Consider the following 15,870-nt stretch of genomic DNA (forward strand, 5'->3'; position numbering starts at 1 on the left):
CATCCAGCCACCGACCCAAAGTGTCCGGCAAGACAGCGGGGGCCTCTCAACAAGGCTCACGTTCGTCGCCAGCTAAACCGCCAAACTCCAGTACAACGCAGGCCTCTGACGGGACTGTTAGGACCGCGTCAGAAGCCATCTGCGGCGTCAACCAAGGTAGAGCACCCGCAACCCAGACCACGGCCGAGCCACAACCCAATGGTGCGCGAGGAACTCGCGTCCATCACGGATCCCACTCCTGCGGAAGCAGCTGCGATGGAACAAGGACCGGCGCCGAACCCTAAGAAGCGGAACCGAAATCCCCCTGAATCACCAGGTCAACCACCCGCCGTCCCGGCAGCTGAGCTCTCCGATCCCAGCGAGCCCGCGAGTAAAGTAAGGTTGACGGAGCCGCACCCCTTTAAACCCACACCTTCCCTCACACCGCCACCCTCCACACCCCCTGAACCCAGCGCCACGTCAGAATGCGAGGTTACCCCCCTAAAGGCACAAGCGACGTCAGACCAAACCCTAGAAAAGCTCAGAGAAGAATCCAACGCCAAGATGAAGGCGCTCCAAGCAGAGATGATGGGTGAGCTTGACAGGCGAGTCTGTGAGCTGGCCAAGGTCATCCACAATGACGTACAAGCTCAGATGCGTAGCTTTGCGGAAGAAATCATCTCACAACAAGAGTCTCGCTTCCAGCAGATCATACAACCCCTCATCCAGCCCTTGATGAAGCAGGTGGCGGAACTCACAGCTCAGTTGCGCCAAGTCGCGCAATCCAGAATCATGGTCCCCATTCCCAACGAGTCCGTGGTCGCCATCACAAGCAACACCGCACCCACACCAACAACGGTCAACGCGAAAATCCTGCCCAACCCCACGACCCAGGAGCCCCCTGGCACACCTCAGATCTAATATGGCAAGCCAGAAACCGACAGCCCATTCATCATCAACCCTAACCCCGTCCGAGAAACACACAACAACAATCTGGCAATGGAATTGTAGAGGGTACAGGCGCAAGCGCGGCGCTCTCATGCATTATATCGGCACAAGAGACTTTGCACCGGATATTATCGCACTACAAGAGCCAAACTGTCCTCCGAGCCTCTCTGGATATACAATGTTCATGCAAATGGATAGCGGCCCGGAGGCTACACTGTACAGAGCGGCAACCCTCGTCGCAAAACACATCTCCGTCATAAACCATTCCTTCAAGCAGCATAGACATATACCCCACACATTACTCGAAATCCTACCCAAGAAAAAGACGCTCCCCAGCCTCTTCGTGCTCAACGTCTATAGCTCCCCAAGCCAGAAGGCCGATGACTTCAGAGCCCTCTTCCACGATGCGATCCAGCCCCGAACAAACTCCCTAGTGATCGTGGGCGACTTCAATGCGGCCCACCCGACCTGGGGATATGTGAAGGAGAACCCCAAGGGACGCAGGTTAGCACAAGCTATCGCCAACAATCACCTTACCATCATGACAGAACCGGAACACCCCACAAGAATGGGCAACAGCGTTAGTCGCGACACGTGCCCAGACTTAACCCTAGTCCGCACGCAGACCTCGTGTAGCTGGTCCAACCTGGACGAAACGCTGGGAAGTGACCACTACATCCTGGAGACCGAGGTGCGCGATGGAGGCCGTAGAACACGCAAGCTTCTACCCGCTCGACTCACGAACTGGGACCAGTTCAGACAACAGCGAGGGAGCACCGAGAGCGGAGACATTACCTCCATCCAGGAGTGGACCCAACGGCTCCATGAAGACATTGATCGAGCAACCAAGAAAGTAAATACTACCATCGACACCCCAGCGATAGACCCCCATCTCCTCCACATGTGGGACGCCCGGCGAGGACTCACCAAGCGGTGGAAGACGCAGAGATTGAACCGCAAGCTGCGACTGCGCATCGCCGAGCTCAACCAAAAGGCGGAAGACTACGCAACCACCTTGGCGGAAAGCAATTGGAACCAACTATGCCACGGGCTGCGTGGTACGCTTGGGACCGCTAAGACTTGGGCAATGCTCCGATCCTTGCTGGACCCATCGCGCTCCAAGACCGAGACATCCAAGGCCGTGACCTAACTTCTGCACGGACTGCAGCGGGACGAACCCTCCATCGTGAAGGAACTAGAATCCCGATACCTCGCAGCCGCCCCACGCCCCGACTATGCAGAGTACTCCTACACGGAAGAGCCGAGCCAGCTAGACGCGGACTTCACCGAATCGGAGATACAAGCTGTCCTCACCAAGCTTACGCGCACCACAACCCCGGGGAAAGACGGAGTCACATACAAAATGCTGCACAACCTCGACGACGCTTCCATTACGGCGCTCACCCGATATTTCAACGAGGTCTGGAGGACAGGAAGAATCCCGGAGGAATGGAAACACGCGGACATTACACTTATCCCTAAGCCTGGCAAGCCACTAGGACTTCAAAACCTACGACCCATTTCGCTTACGTCTTGTGTGGGGAAGCTCATGGAGCACGTCGTCTTGTCACGACTACAACCATATCTCGAGGAACAAGAGTACTTTGCGGACACCATGTATGGATTCCGACCACGCCTCTCCACACAAGATGTCCTCCTCCAACTAAAGGAAGAGGTCCTGGACTTTCAAAGCCAAGCCCAGGCGAGGGTGGTGCTAGCCATCGACCTCAAGGGGGCTTTCGATAATGTCTCGCACGATGCTATTCTACGCAACCTCACCGAGACCCACTGCGGTACAAGGGCATACAACTATGTGCGATCCTTTCTTATCGATCGAACCGCCACCCTGGGGATTGGTGACATCCGCTCGGACCCCATTCGTCTAACAGGACGAGGGACACCTCAGGGATCAGTTGTATCGCCCTTGCTGTTCAACGTGGCAATGGCAGGCCTCCCGCACAAACTCAACAAAATCCCGCACTTGCGACACGCCCTCTACGCCGACGATATCACGGTGTGGACCACCACAGGGTCGGAGGGAGAAATCCAGGACAGACTGCAAGAAGCAGTCAACGTCACCCAAGACTACGCTGGAGCGGCAGGGCTAACCTGCGCAAGTGAAAAATCCGAGCTCCTGGTGATCCGAAAACGCTCAGTACTGAACAAACACGCGCCGACCATCGACCTTACGCTAGGAAATACACCTATACCCCGGGTAGAGCGCCTACGAATCCTTGGCATGTACCTCCAAAACCACGGCGGAGCACGACACACCGTGGAGCTCCTGCGCAGACAAGCCGACCAAATAGCCCACCTCATCCGACGGGTGTCTAATCGGAAAGGGGGGCTCAGTGAACAGGATACGCTGCGAATCTATCAAGCCCTCATTGTGAGCCGGTTCACATATCATGTGCCCTTTCACAACTTCACAATCACCGAAATGGAGTGGCTAAACACCTCGCTCCGCAAGGCGATCAAGACAGCCCTTGGTCTACCAATAAGTACGTCAACGAAGCGACTCCTGATGCTGGGGGTCCACAACACGGTGGAAGAGCTAGTCGAAGCGCAAAAAACAGGACAGCTCACACGCCTCAGCGCCACCCGAACCGGCCAAGCAACGCTGCGCAGACTTGGCTACACCAATCTCACGCAGGAAGAACCAGCCGCCCCAGTGCGCCTGAAACCGGATATCCTGAACCGCGTACAGGCGGCACGTATCCCTAAAAACATGCACCCAGACCTCCACACAGGGCGGAGAGAGGCCAGGATCCGGGCCTTAGAGAAAGTCTACGGCCCAGACCCACAAACATGGTACACAGATGCTGCTCTCCACAGGGAAAGAGCCGGAGCAGCAACCATCGCAGTGACAGACAGAGACGGCACCTGCTACAGCACGGGCTCCATCTCAAACATCGCATCAATCCAGGAGGCGGAGGAGATGGCCATAGCGCTGGCCATCTCACACGCAATCCCACGCAGAGACACCACCGACCTCAAGCATAAGATAATTATCATCACCGACTCGCAAGCAGCGTGCAGAGCGTTTGCGGGCAACACCCTCTACCCACGGACAGCACATCTCATCAACGCCATAAGAACCGAATGGTTACAAATACCGGTCATCCGGATCATCTGGACCCCTGCACATCTGGGCTTATCCGGCAACGAAAGTGCTCACGCACTAGCCCGAGCGGTAGCGACAAACCGGGCTTTGTCGGATGGGATCTGGATACAGCGGGACTCAGAGCCAAACACACCCGCGGACTCCCAGTCCCTCCGCACTCCAACCGACGCACACCTTAACACCTACCACCTGGTAACAGAATACTACCGAACAACCCGCCGGGTCCTGCCCCCTCCGCATCGTGCGCTATCCCGGGCAGAGGCAGCGGACTGGCGACAACTTCAAACGTTTACGTTCCCTAACCTCCACCAGCGACATCTCTGGTTCCCCAACCGGTACCCAGGCACCTGTCCGGGATGTGGCAGCGATCACCCTAACCTGTACCACTCCATCTGGGAATGCCGTCACCCCCTCGGTGAGGGTATCACCCCCATTCCTTTTCCCACCTTTTCCTCCTGGGAGGCGGCCCTTTCCGGCACAGAGCTCGATGACCAGCAGCGACTGGTTGAGCGAGCCCGCCGAATCTGGGCGGCCAACGGAGCCCTGGACTAAGGGCACCGACCAGAGACCGCAAGGTCCTTTCACTTTATCAATTAATAAAGTTTACGATGATGATGATGACAAACTGTGGCAATTCATGGATAGCGAGTGGAAATGTTTGCGTTGATCAATCCTTCCTAAATGACTGCCGACGCTAGGGTATTTTATCCCAGCATGGCAAGGCTTACGTGTTTTATCGCGAAAACGCAAGAAAGAACAATGCGGTGAAGAAAATTAGCTGCAGAGGATTTGAGAATGTGACCTCCTACGCCACGAAAAATAAATTTTACAACGCTGAACATCACTTTTTTCAGGAAGCTAGTTTAATTTGATGTACTATACTTAAGGTCCGGTGGTATACGCAGGTGTTTGGCCCTGATAAAAAATAAAAACGGTATAACGGAGCCTAAAAATGAAGAAAAAAAAAAAAAACGTGGCATGATTGAGCACGCGCTTTGAGTTACAAAAACAATCATAAACATTACTTTCCAGAGACTAGAAAAGTAAGAGATGTGTTTATTGCTTATGACGCTACGAAATTGAGTGCGAAAGTATGCTATTTCAGACAGGAATCAACTGCTTTCTGTGGTAGTTACGATTATCTAACAGAAATATTTCGAACGTTCCCATAGCCAAACGATATCTGTTGCTTTGATAAATTATGTTTTACGACATACCGCTCCAGAGGAACGCGAATATAAAAACTCATTTTTTCAACGCAAAAAATCGAGAAACACCACTGCATTGTGGATGTTCACACTGCCGGGTTTGTGAATGTGACCCCTTGACGCTACGAAAAATAATTGTTACAACGTTGAACGATGCCGTTTCTGAAAGCTAGTTTAATTATCCGTGCTGCACTTGAATCTCAGGAATAAAAACGTGTCTAGGCCTAATAAAAAAGTAAAACTGCGGAGCGCAACCTGTATAAATAAAACCTGGCGGCACGCGGGGGATAGCACTGATCTACGAGAACAAATTAAATACTACTTTCCGGAAGTCAGAATATTAAGAGATGTGCTTAATACGTAGCGCGCTATGAGCTCAGCTAAATTACTGCCTTAAAATGACGGTATTTTTGATTCGACAGTGGGTGAAGATGGCCGCTTTCAGACAAACTTCAGCTGCATTACTGTGGCAGTTTTACCACTTACACATTTTCCCATTTTGATCGCAATATGCTCATTATTATTACATTTTTTTCTTCTTTGAAAGGACTTGTACTGTTTGCCTACGGTTATGAATTACCCCGCAAAACAAGAGGGCCACGGTTTGTACTTTGCAACGATTAAAACTTAGGCTCGCACTTTTTGTTTTCATCTTCTCCGTGATTATTACCCTAAAAAACGGTGCCGACGACTGCAAAAACATAGAAAATATTTAAAATAATAAAATCTAATACAGAAAGGTGAGAAAAAAATATTTAAAAATATAAAAGCTAATACAAGAATATGAGAAAAAATATTTTAAATAATAAAAACTAATACAAAAGGCGAGAAAAAAAATATTAGAAATAATAAAAACTAACACAAGTAGGCGAGAAAAAAATATTTAGAGTAATAAAAACTAATACAAAAGGTAAAAAAATGTTTAAAATAATAAAAACTCACACAAAAAAGAACATAAGAAACGAGTGTTTCCGGGATTCGAACTCCGCACGCTCTGCATGATAGCGCATTAGCGCACTATGCTAAAGTCACCCGGCTGTCCCAAGGTATTTTCTGGAAGGATAAATGTCTGCTGAATTCATTTCGAACCGTTGTATATTTAGTTTCGTATTTAATATTTTGCTACGTGTTCAGGACTTATTCATAATATTATGGCAATACTGACGTCTACAATTATTTATTATTGCTGTGTCTTTTATGAGTTTTATAATGCGGTTTGCTTATCCTTTTATTTGAAACGTTTTGAAGATACGAAAACAATCACATCGAATCAACAAAGAGCCTATTAGAATGGAAAGTTGGGCGAGTTGGTATGAATTCATTTTGAAAAACAGCGCGAATACCACACGGACAAGAAGGAGGAACACACAGGACGAGGCAGCGCCTCGTCCTGTGTGTTCCTCCTTCTTGTCCGTGTGGTATTCGCGCTGTTTTTCAAAAGAGCCTATGTTTCGCACGGTTTGCCGGCCGCATCGGCTGTGTGCGTTTGAATGCCTGCGTTCACGACCGGATAACGGTTAAATTTCCCGATTAGTCGTGATGCGTGGAGTTTGCCTTAGTTTCAAACGTGTCCGAAAAAGACGGAAGCGACTGTGAGAAGTGGAACTTCGTCAAATCGGCTCAACAGCCAAGATCATGGCACGGGAACCGAAGTAAGTTTGTTTCTTTGTTCGTTAGGGCTAGCTTATTTCCTGCGTTCAGAAAGCTTGTTATTGTATGTAGATCGCTTGCTTTTACCAGTATTATTAATTGTGCGCGAATGGTGTTATGCGAGGCTGTTTTTCTTCTTTTTTCCCTGATGCAGAGACTGTACTCGCTCAAGGTTCATCAGTAGCGGCGGAACTCTTTGGGAGACGGGGGGTGCGAGGGTGGGGGTCAAAGCGGATGGGGGAGGATTGCCTCCCCAAAGGCCTCCCTCTGCCGTATTGTTTACTGGTAAACTAGATTGTCTGGAAGCGCGCGGTGCGGTGCCCCTCCATCGCCGACGCCATTGCATGCGGAGAGCTGGACCCGACAAAAAGAAGCGATTGATTGATCGAGCAAGCCCATAGCTTCCACCGCCCAGTCGTCTCCAAACGATTTCATTTTCGCGATTCGTAATCAGAAAAAGAATTGCCAAAAATTGGTGCCGCAATGAATTCACCCCATGGTTATTAATGCATAGCATACCACTTCCGATCGCAAAAATTTGTGCCCGCGAAATAATTTTTGACGCCGGCACTTATTCCTCGCGAAATGTCGAGCTCTAAATATCATTTGCTGTACACGTGTTTTGTATGATCCAACGTACGTGCAACGAATTTCACAGCTCCAGAAACACTCAGGCTGCTTTAAATGGTGAAGCATTTATTCTTTTCCTACTGCTGTTTTTAAAGGCTATCAAGTATTAATTACAAGCTTCTAGGGAAATTTACAAGCATGTCCTGAATTAAGGTAGTGTCTCGCCATTTTTTGGTATCTATATTTTTTTGAGTATAAGTATATAGTGTTCGACATACCTCACCAAATCCCTGTTTTCTCGTTTGGTATTGCCTTTAGCGAATGGTGCAAGTTGTAATTGTTTTTAGTTGTTGCATGATTGTAGTAAGGCGGTGAGCTGGTACTAATGGAACATCTTGAAAAATAGTTCGCAAAAAAATCAAGGAGACAGGGAAAGTAACACATAGACCTCATGCAAGCGCAAACTGAACTCGCATAAATCAGAGAAGGGAGAAATATAAATGCGGAAGGGCTCGAGCGCAGGCCCAAGTGGAACGCGCTGATTTACCTGTTAACAAGAACCAACCAAAACAAAAAAAAAAAAACGTAATTTTTTATGTTAGTGAAGGTAACAGATACATGGCTAGTACATAAAGAGAGCTCAATCTCTCTCTCAAATCTACGATTGATTGTCACATACCTATGCACTGTTTACACTACTCGTGTATGTCATCCTTAGGAAAAACGTCAATAATTAGCAGATACTATAAAAACATAGAAGATAATTATTTTAGGCCTTTCTTATTCGTAGTATGGGGCAACCAATGTTGTCCGCACATCCGTCGGTTACTTGAGCTGCCGAGGAAATTGTTTTTACAGTATTATGCATATGGGTGAATTAGCACGGCTCACTTGGACCTGTTCGAACTTTTGTTAAAGCTCCTAACGCATTCTTTTTTTTTTTCTTTTCTAATGTATGTGTGTTGGGAGTCTGCACTCGTATGTAGTGTATGTATTCCTACCTTTATTCCTTGTATTTTGGGTACTATTTTTCAACATATTCAATCAGAATGAACTCACCACTTTACTACGTGGAAAGGCTGTTGCTAGTTCTAGAGTGTCTGTAAAACAATCTACCTGACATCTTTGCCTCACATCCCGGTTCCTGAAGCTCACATTCTCCGAGTAAAGCCTTTCTGATTTCTCTCATCCTCTTATTTTCTTTTGTGTAATATCAACCGAGTTGCGAATGTACACCAGTCTGCGTCCTACGTGTTTCTGTATATTTGTCCTTGTCTTTTTCTGCACTTTTTCAACTTGGTCCATGATATTTTTTATCATATATTCTAATCTGTGTTTTCATCTTTGTACTTATGGCAGCCTTTCCCAATTAGATGTTGGCATTCACTTTCGCCATCCTGATGTGAGTGACCTGAGACGACACAAAATGACAGTCTCCCCTGCTGAAGTCCTGGCTTCATGAAAAACTGCCAAGGCTGTTCATGGTAAGGTTAGCAATATAATAGCAACTTATTGCTGCTAGGATTGTTTTTGACACAGACTGCATTTATGGGCTGGCCTTTGGCAATTCTGTTGCCACTCACGTGGAATGAAAGCCTTTAGGGAAGCTGCGCATTTCATTCGTAAGCGGAAGGCTGAGTTTACAACAGAAGTGCATTCCGTTGCTTTGCGTTGGGGGTCGGTGGCCGACTGGGCAAGCGCACACCATTTGGAGCACGTGGAACGAAAGCTTGCGCTGCAGAATCCTGGGTTCAGTCCGAACCCCTGCCCATTTCGATCTAGAAAGCATCGTACTGGCATGCGTATCACTACTGCGTGGTGCAGGTTGTAGATTCCAGGCTAGCAGTCATACTGCACTGGCTAAATATCTCACCTACAGCGAGCAACTCATCGCAACTTTGAAATGGCTCACCAACTACACGCTGTAAAAATATCCACAGAACCCCAACAGAAGTGCGTCACTAATTGCATCCACTATTGCTGTGTTGTATCTGTATTTTGTATTTGTTTATTTAGTGTTCCCAATAATGGCTGAAGCCTTCCCATTGGTGCGCTTGTTATTAGCAACACACAAACACAAACAAACGGCGAGAGTGGTGAACACCACCACTTTTACCGCTCGCCGCCGCGCCCATTGGTCTTGGGGGAAGTTTGCAGTGTTAGTGCTTGTGGTATTTGGTCATATATCGCACATGGACACAACCAGGGCACTGTACCTACAACTCAACACTTGCAAGACTTGGGTGAATACACGCTGTAGGTGCTCGCACTTTCAGAGTCATTTTAATGTTGCAGATTTGATAGAATGGATGCTTGGGCGAGTTGATGAACCATATTCTGTGGTGACAGCGCAGAAAAACATTCGCACACCACATACTCGGGAAGACAAGCACACGCGCTGAACTTACAACTCTCGTGTATTCGACTACTTCGTTCTTCTCTTCAACGTCTAGATTGACTTTTCAGTGTGTGATAAGGAGAATAGCACAAAGTACAAGGAAAGAAGCAAAGAACAGAGGAAAAACAAAAATAGGAAGATCTTACAAGTCATCCCTCTCCCTCACTACTATCCTTAAGATAGAAATTGGAGCTTTTTGGTCGACAACACAATAGAAGGACTACTTACACACTTGTTCTTCAGATGCTCTATTCTTTGCGCTTCCATTATTTCTCTTGGCAATGGGTCTCGACTCTTAACTATTACGGAACAATTTTCAAAATGTGCTACACAACCACACTCCGGACAGTGGGTTCCCAAATGTGCAACGGCGACTCGGTGGGTGTTATAAAAATGCTTCTTTAAACGATCGTTTAAACACCTGCCAGTCTGGTCTACATAAGTAGTGTGGTAAGACGTATGTAGGCCAGACTGGCAGGTGTTTGAATGATCGTTTAAGGGAACATTTTTATAATAACCACCGAGTCATCGCTGAGCATTTGGGAGTCTGCTGTCAAGATTGTGGTTGCATAGCACATTTTGAAAATTGTTCCATAATAGATATGATTTCAGACCAATTGACAAGAGAAATAATGAAAGCGCAAAGAATAGAGCATCTGAAGGACAAGTGTGTAAGTAGTCCTTCTATAACGTTGTCGACCAAAGAGCTTCAATTTCTATCTAAACAATAGCGGTAGAGAGAATGATGATGTGTAAGGGTTTTCTTTCTTTTGTCTTGTCTTTCGCTTTTTCCCTTGTATTTTGTGCTATTTCTTCTGCTTATCACGTTCTGGAAAGTCTATCCAGACGTTGAAGAGAAGAATGAAGTAGTGGAATACACAAGAGCTATAAGTTTAGCGCGTGTGCTTGTCTTTCTGGGTATCTGTTGTGTGATTGTTTCCCTGCACTGTCACCGTAGAATATACAAAAATGAATAATGCCATTTTCATATTTGTCATGCCAAAGCCTGTCACACTTGTTCCGAACTTTTATCTCCACGAGATCACAATACCATCGTTTCTGTTGTAGTGACACTGCAGACTCTATACTTGTTTTGCTTCAGTCTTTGTAAGGGGGACGCTGTAGTCCGATTCTACACATCTATGGTGTACTTGACAGCACCATATTTGCAGAGCCAGTCTTCGGTTTTTGTAGTTCCATCGAAATATATTTCAGCTTTTAAGTTATTTGTTATTTGGCATGTACATTTACAAGCTTATCTAGATTGAAGGCAGCAAATATTTTGCTAGCAGTCATGGTACGCGTTTGAAGTATATTGCGTTAACATAATTGACCCAACCTCTGATTTTTATTTGTCAGTGCCTCTAGCGAATTGTGCATGCTAGGATTGCTTTTGTTTGTTTGTTTCACATAATCTACGGCACATTTTTCACCTTTCTACTCAGTGCAGCCCTCGCCGAACAGAAGCTAGCATCGACCAAGCCGAGGTTCAGTCCATGGCAGTGTGCAAAAGTTGTTGATGGGTAAGCTGCCTTATATATACAGCTGTGTAAGAGCAGCTTGTCTTGGGTGACAATTTGAAATGCATTTTTATGTTCTAGAAAGTGAAATTTGCATGGGCATACTTGCAATGTGAAACCTTACCAAGCCTGTTCTGAACTTTCATCCTCTTGAGATTTCAATACACCCGTTTGTGCTGCACACACTGGCTACTTCGACCACACAGAGACTTGATCCATATGAAGGTAAACAGGCAAGTATCAACGGCTCAGTTCCGTGTGTGGTGACGTTCTCTCCTTATCAGACGACTTACCACACTTGGTTCGCAAGGCATTTGAAAAGGAGAGCAAGTCAGCTGCTGGATGATGCTCCCAGTACTGAGCAGTCGAGGATTGCTTGTTCACCTTTGTATACATCACGACTGTGCTTCCAGCTCGGCAAGCGCGACACTTATCTGATTCAGCCTAGCAGTGGTGTGCTGAGCGGTATGTTTAGAGCTAGTTGATTTGTCTATAGACAGTGGCTGTGCGGTATAAAACAGACCCAATTGGGAACTTTAATGCAATTTTTGTACTCCCATTGATGTTATGATTATGATTACACAACGTTTTATGGTGCAAAAAAAAAAAAGTGATGTAATCGTTTTTTGAGACTGCGTGTGCGATCTCCAAGCTTGTGTTTGTATGTTCTGTGCGGTGAAATGCCCTGTATAAGCAAAATTAGAGAATCCTTGAGCTATATGCTGCAAGGAGTGAAAACAGCAGTCCGCCCGCATTCTCCCCCTTCTGTATACTGTGCAAATGCGGATGGACGCGCACTTTGGATGCTTTGCACTTAAAGGCCCCACATAAAGCACACTGCTTAATACGCATCAATTATTGTGAAGTGTTTGCGGATTTGGCTTTTAAATGTCATGCACATAGGAAGCACAATGGTGCTGTAAAGTATGCCGAAATCGTAATGGTGCACTTTAAGGTTTTACAGGGTATGTTCTGCAAAATGCGGAACAAATTGTTTGTGTCAAAACTTTACATCGCCCAAAAAAAAGTCTTGTGTTGTCCTAGGCCAGGGGCCTATTTAGAAAAATTATTACAAAACAATGTAGCTAATAATGTGTATATCTGCAGATTATTGTTTTTTTTTTCTTCCAATTACAGCATACACAGAGGGTATCTCCAAGGAGAAGGGGTGGGATGATGTAGAGAAGCTAGTGCTTTTCTCTATGGGTACAAAGCTGTCCGAAATAAAGTCGGAATGGAAAAAGCACCACCAAGTTCCGCCTGGTCCTGAGCAGCCACAATAATGAACACAGAATTCAGAAAAATAGTAATATGAAGGACCTAGGCAGGCAGCCACACGTTTTGAGTTTGCAATGACATTTGATTATGATCACAAATATTCCTGCACTGCTCAAAGTCGCATAGTTTACACACCATATTGGTTATGGTTAGCGCAGCAGGAATATTTTTTTATCAGGCTTAAACGTCATTTTTAATTGAACAAATGTGGCTTTCTGTGTAAGTCCTTTGTGTTTTTACTCTTTTTTTATTTGTGTGTTCGTTATTTCATTTTTTCTTATGATTTAGTCCGGGTTTCTGTTACTTATGTGTTCATTATTTATTCATTTTTTTCTTTTATTAAGTTTTAGTTAAAAATATGATGCCCTCGTCATTTTCCAGTCCGGGAAACGGTGGTGACCTCGTCGTGTGCAAGGAGCAGTAATGAACTTTTCATCTTGTATTGCTCCCGGCGAACAATGGTGTCTGTGCGTGTGTGTGTGTGTGACGTGTTGGTCACAAGGGGTGATTTCGGGACTGAACGGAAAAAACAAGGCCAGCGAGGAGCGACTGGGGGACTTTGAACATCGCACGGTGCAAGGAAGGACTTCAACGACGAGGCTAGCAAGCAAGCCCATGTCAAAACTGCTGTGCTCGACCGGAGAGTTGAATCAGAACTTTACCCTGTGAGTAAGGATCAACGACTTTGGAACTTTCGTATAGTTTACAGCTTAATTGTCGCCTTCCTTTTGTTTTATTTTAATAGGAGTCTGTGTGCTATTACATTTTTAGTTTATTTTAATGGTTGTTCGTGTGATATTACTATTATTTTTTCTTGAACGGCGGAAGTGCTTGTTTGGAATTTTGGCGCTTCTATGTATAAAACTTTTTTTGCAAACCATATCTGTCTGCTCCCTCGACAACCAATCCCGCCAAAGGGCTGTGACTTTCAGACGTCGAATGATATGTTACAATGTTTGCTAACTAGCGATCGCCTGCATTTGATTTTTGTAGCATACATATTTGTCGGAATTACAAATTTCGAACCAGGCCACTAAAGATTGGTCAGTGGCCTATTTTGCCGATGTATCTACGTAAACACACGTTTGGCAGTGTGGGATAGCAGTAAAATGTATATTTTGTGGATATTCGTAGAAATGCATTATATGATCCCATGTCTGGACCTGAAAGTGTGGTACCTGCCCCATGGCAATAATTTTAATGTGATGCTAGAAGGAGCATCACATGAAAATTGCTTTATATGAGGTGGGTACCCTATTTGCCAGGCCCAAACACGGGATCATATAAAGCAGTCTATATATGGTATATAAGGAATTGGGCAGATATGGCTATATCTATCCATATACGGCCTGATTATGCATATGTGGTCATATCTGCCCCATTCCTTGTATATCAATATCTGTATTTTCATTTTAAGTCTAGATATGACATTTTTGTAAGGGATGGCTTGTAGCATCAGGTGCAGTACATCGGAAGGTGAAATAGTAGGTGTGTCACTCTATTAAACTACTTCTATTATATTCAGGTGTTGCCTGATACGGTTTAATATACGGTTAGACCCACTCCGGTGAAGCTCCACGGATTGGCCAGATACGGTTCAGCTTCCGCTTCGACCAATTACGGTTGGGTTTCCGGACTGGGTATTTCCGGTTCATTTACGGTTTCTAGAAATCCGGTTTGCTTAGGGGCCCATATGACGGATTAAAATTCCGGATTCATTCCGGTTTATTTTTAAACCGTTTTTTTTGGTAGGGTAAGCCTTGTTTTTTTAAGTTGATAACGAATATGTTTACTTTATCTTTGATGTTCCGCACCTTATCAAAACAACCAGGAACAATCTCTAAGCACACACATTTTGCATTGGAAATGAGGTCATTGAGTGGTCCCATATTGTTAAAATTTATAGTTCCACCCATGAGATGAGGTTGCGATTGGTTCCGAAACTTACTGAAAGACATATTTTTAAAAACCCTTTCAATAACATGAAAGTAAAACGTGCCGCACAGGTAATGAGTGCCTCAGTCTGTCTTACAATCCTATTCATTGTTTATGCCAAGGAGCTTCCTGAGGCAGCCATGGCTACAGCCTATTTTTGCGATAGAATGGACAGCTTTCTAAATAGCTCACAATTCAAGAAGACAGGGCCGAAGTTGCGTCATGCCATTCTGAAAGGAGAATCTGAGGTATTTGATTTCCTTCACCTGCAACTCGGATGGATTTCAGCATGGAAGTTCGAAAGTAGGATGCAGTCACAAACCATCATAGGGTGGCATGTTACTATAAAGAGTCTTCTCATGCTCTGGGAGAAGCTTTCAAATAGCCATGACTTTAAGTTCTTACTTACACGACGCCTGCAGCAAGACCCACTTGAGAACATTTTTGGAGCTATATGACAAATGCAGGGCTGCAATACAAACCCATAGGGGAATCAGTTCACCTTAGCACTGAAACAGATAGGAATAAAGAAACTTTTCAAACTGCTAAACGATGGAAACGTAGAGGATGACAAGGCTGACCTCTTGAAGGAGTTGCCAATATTTTTGCATCATGAAAGTTCAATTGCAGACAATGTGGAATGTCTTCCAATTCATAACTTCCCGCAACTCGAAGATATTTCGGAGCTGACATCAGACATCAGGTTTAACATATTTGATGACTCGTGCACTTGTAACGTTAGGGGCTATTTGATCAAGCATTTATTTGAACTTACAACCCACAGCTGTTACTGTTCTTAGCCGCTGAGGGATGAGTCTGACCGCTTAGCCAGGCCTCACCAGTACTTTCTTGTACCTAAAGCATATCACGCGCCTGGAAAGCTCTTCGGGAATCTAATATACCATTCCAGGCAGCCTTTAATTTAATTCAGCAACTAGAAAATCGCTTTCTTGCCATAGTAGAAAGCGTGGCGCATGTCTGAGGAGTGTGTGCTGTCTCGTATCGCACACTTTCAGGTCTGGGTACGCTTGTGTTGGCATGTTCGATTTCTTAACCGGAAACTGGACAAATTTTGGTTACAGTCTTCAGTTGTTGTAAAGCAACTAGACAAGTTTAACTGTTAACAGTGTATTAACGGAGGTGGTTGACAAATAAGAAACAGAAAGTGCGTATTAATTGAGCGGTGCAGCTTGCACTCGAAAAATATGTTTCCCTTATTTCCAGCAAATGTGTATCACGGCCCTTTTGCAAACGTATTTA

General features: G+C 45.6%; 1 pseudogene; it reads left to right on the plus strand.

The window, feature by feature from the left end:
- Nucleotides 1-3,367: 3,367 nt before the first annotated feature.
- LOC115324892 overlaps nt 3,368-15,870 on the plus strand; it is a 112,695-nt pseudogene continuing 100,192 nt past the window's right edge.

This window comes from Ixodes scapularis, unplaced genomic scaffold, assembly GCF_016920785.2.
Source record: "Ixodes scapularis isolate PalLabHiFi unplaced genomic scaffold, ASM1692078v2 PGA_scaffold11__112_contigs__length_91849675, whole genome shotgun sequence".
NCBI classification, from domain to species: domain Eukaryota; kingdom Metazoa; phylum Arthropoda; class Arachnida; order Ixodida; family Ixodidae; genus Ixodes; species Ixodes scapularis.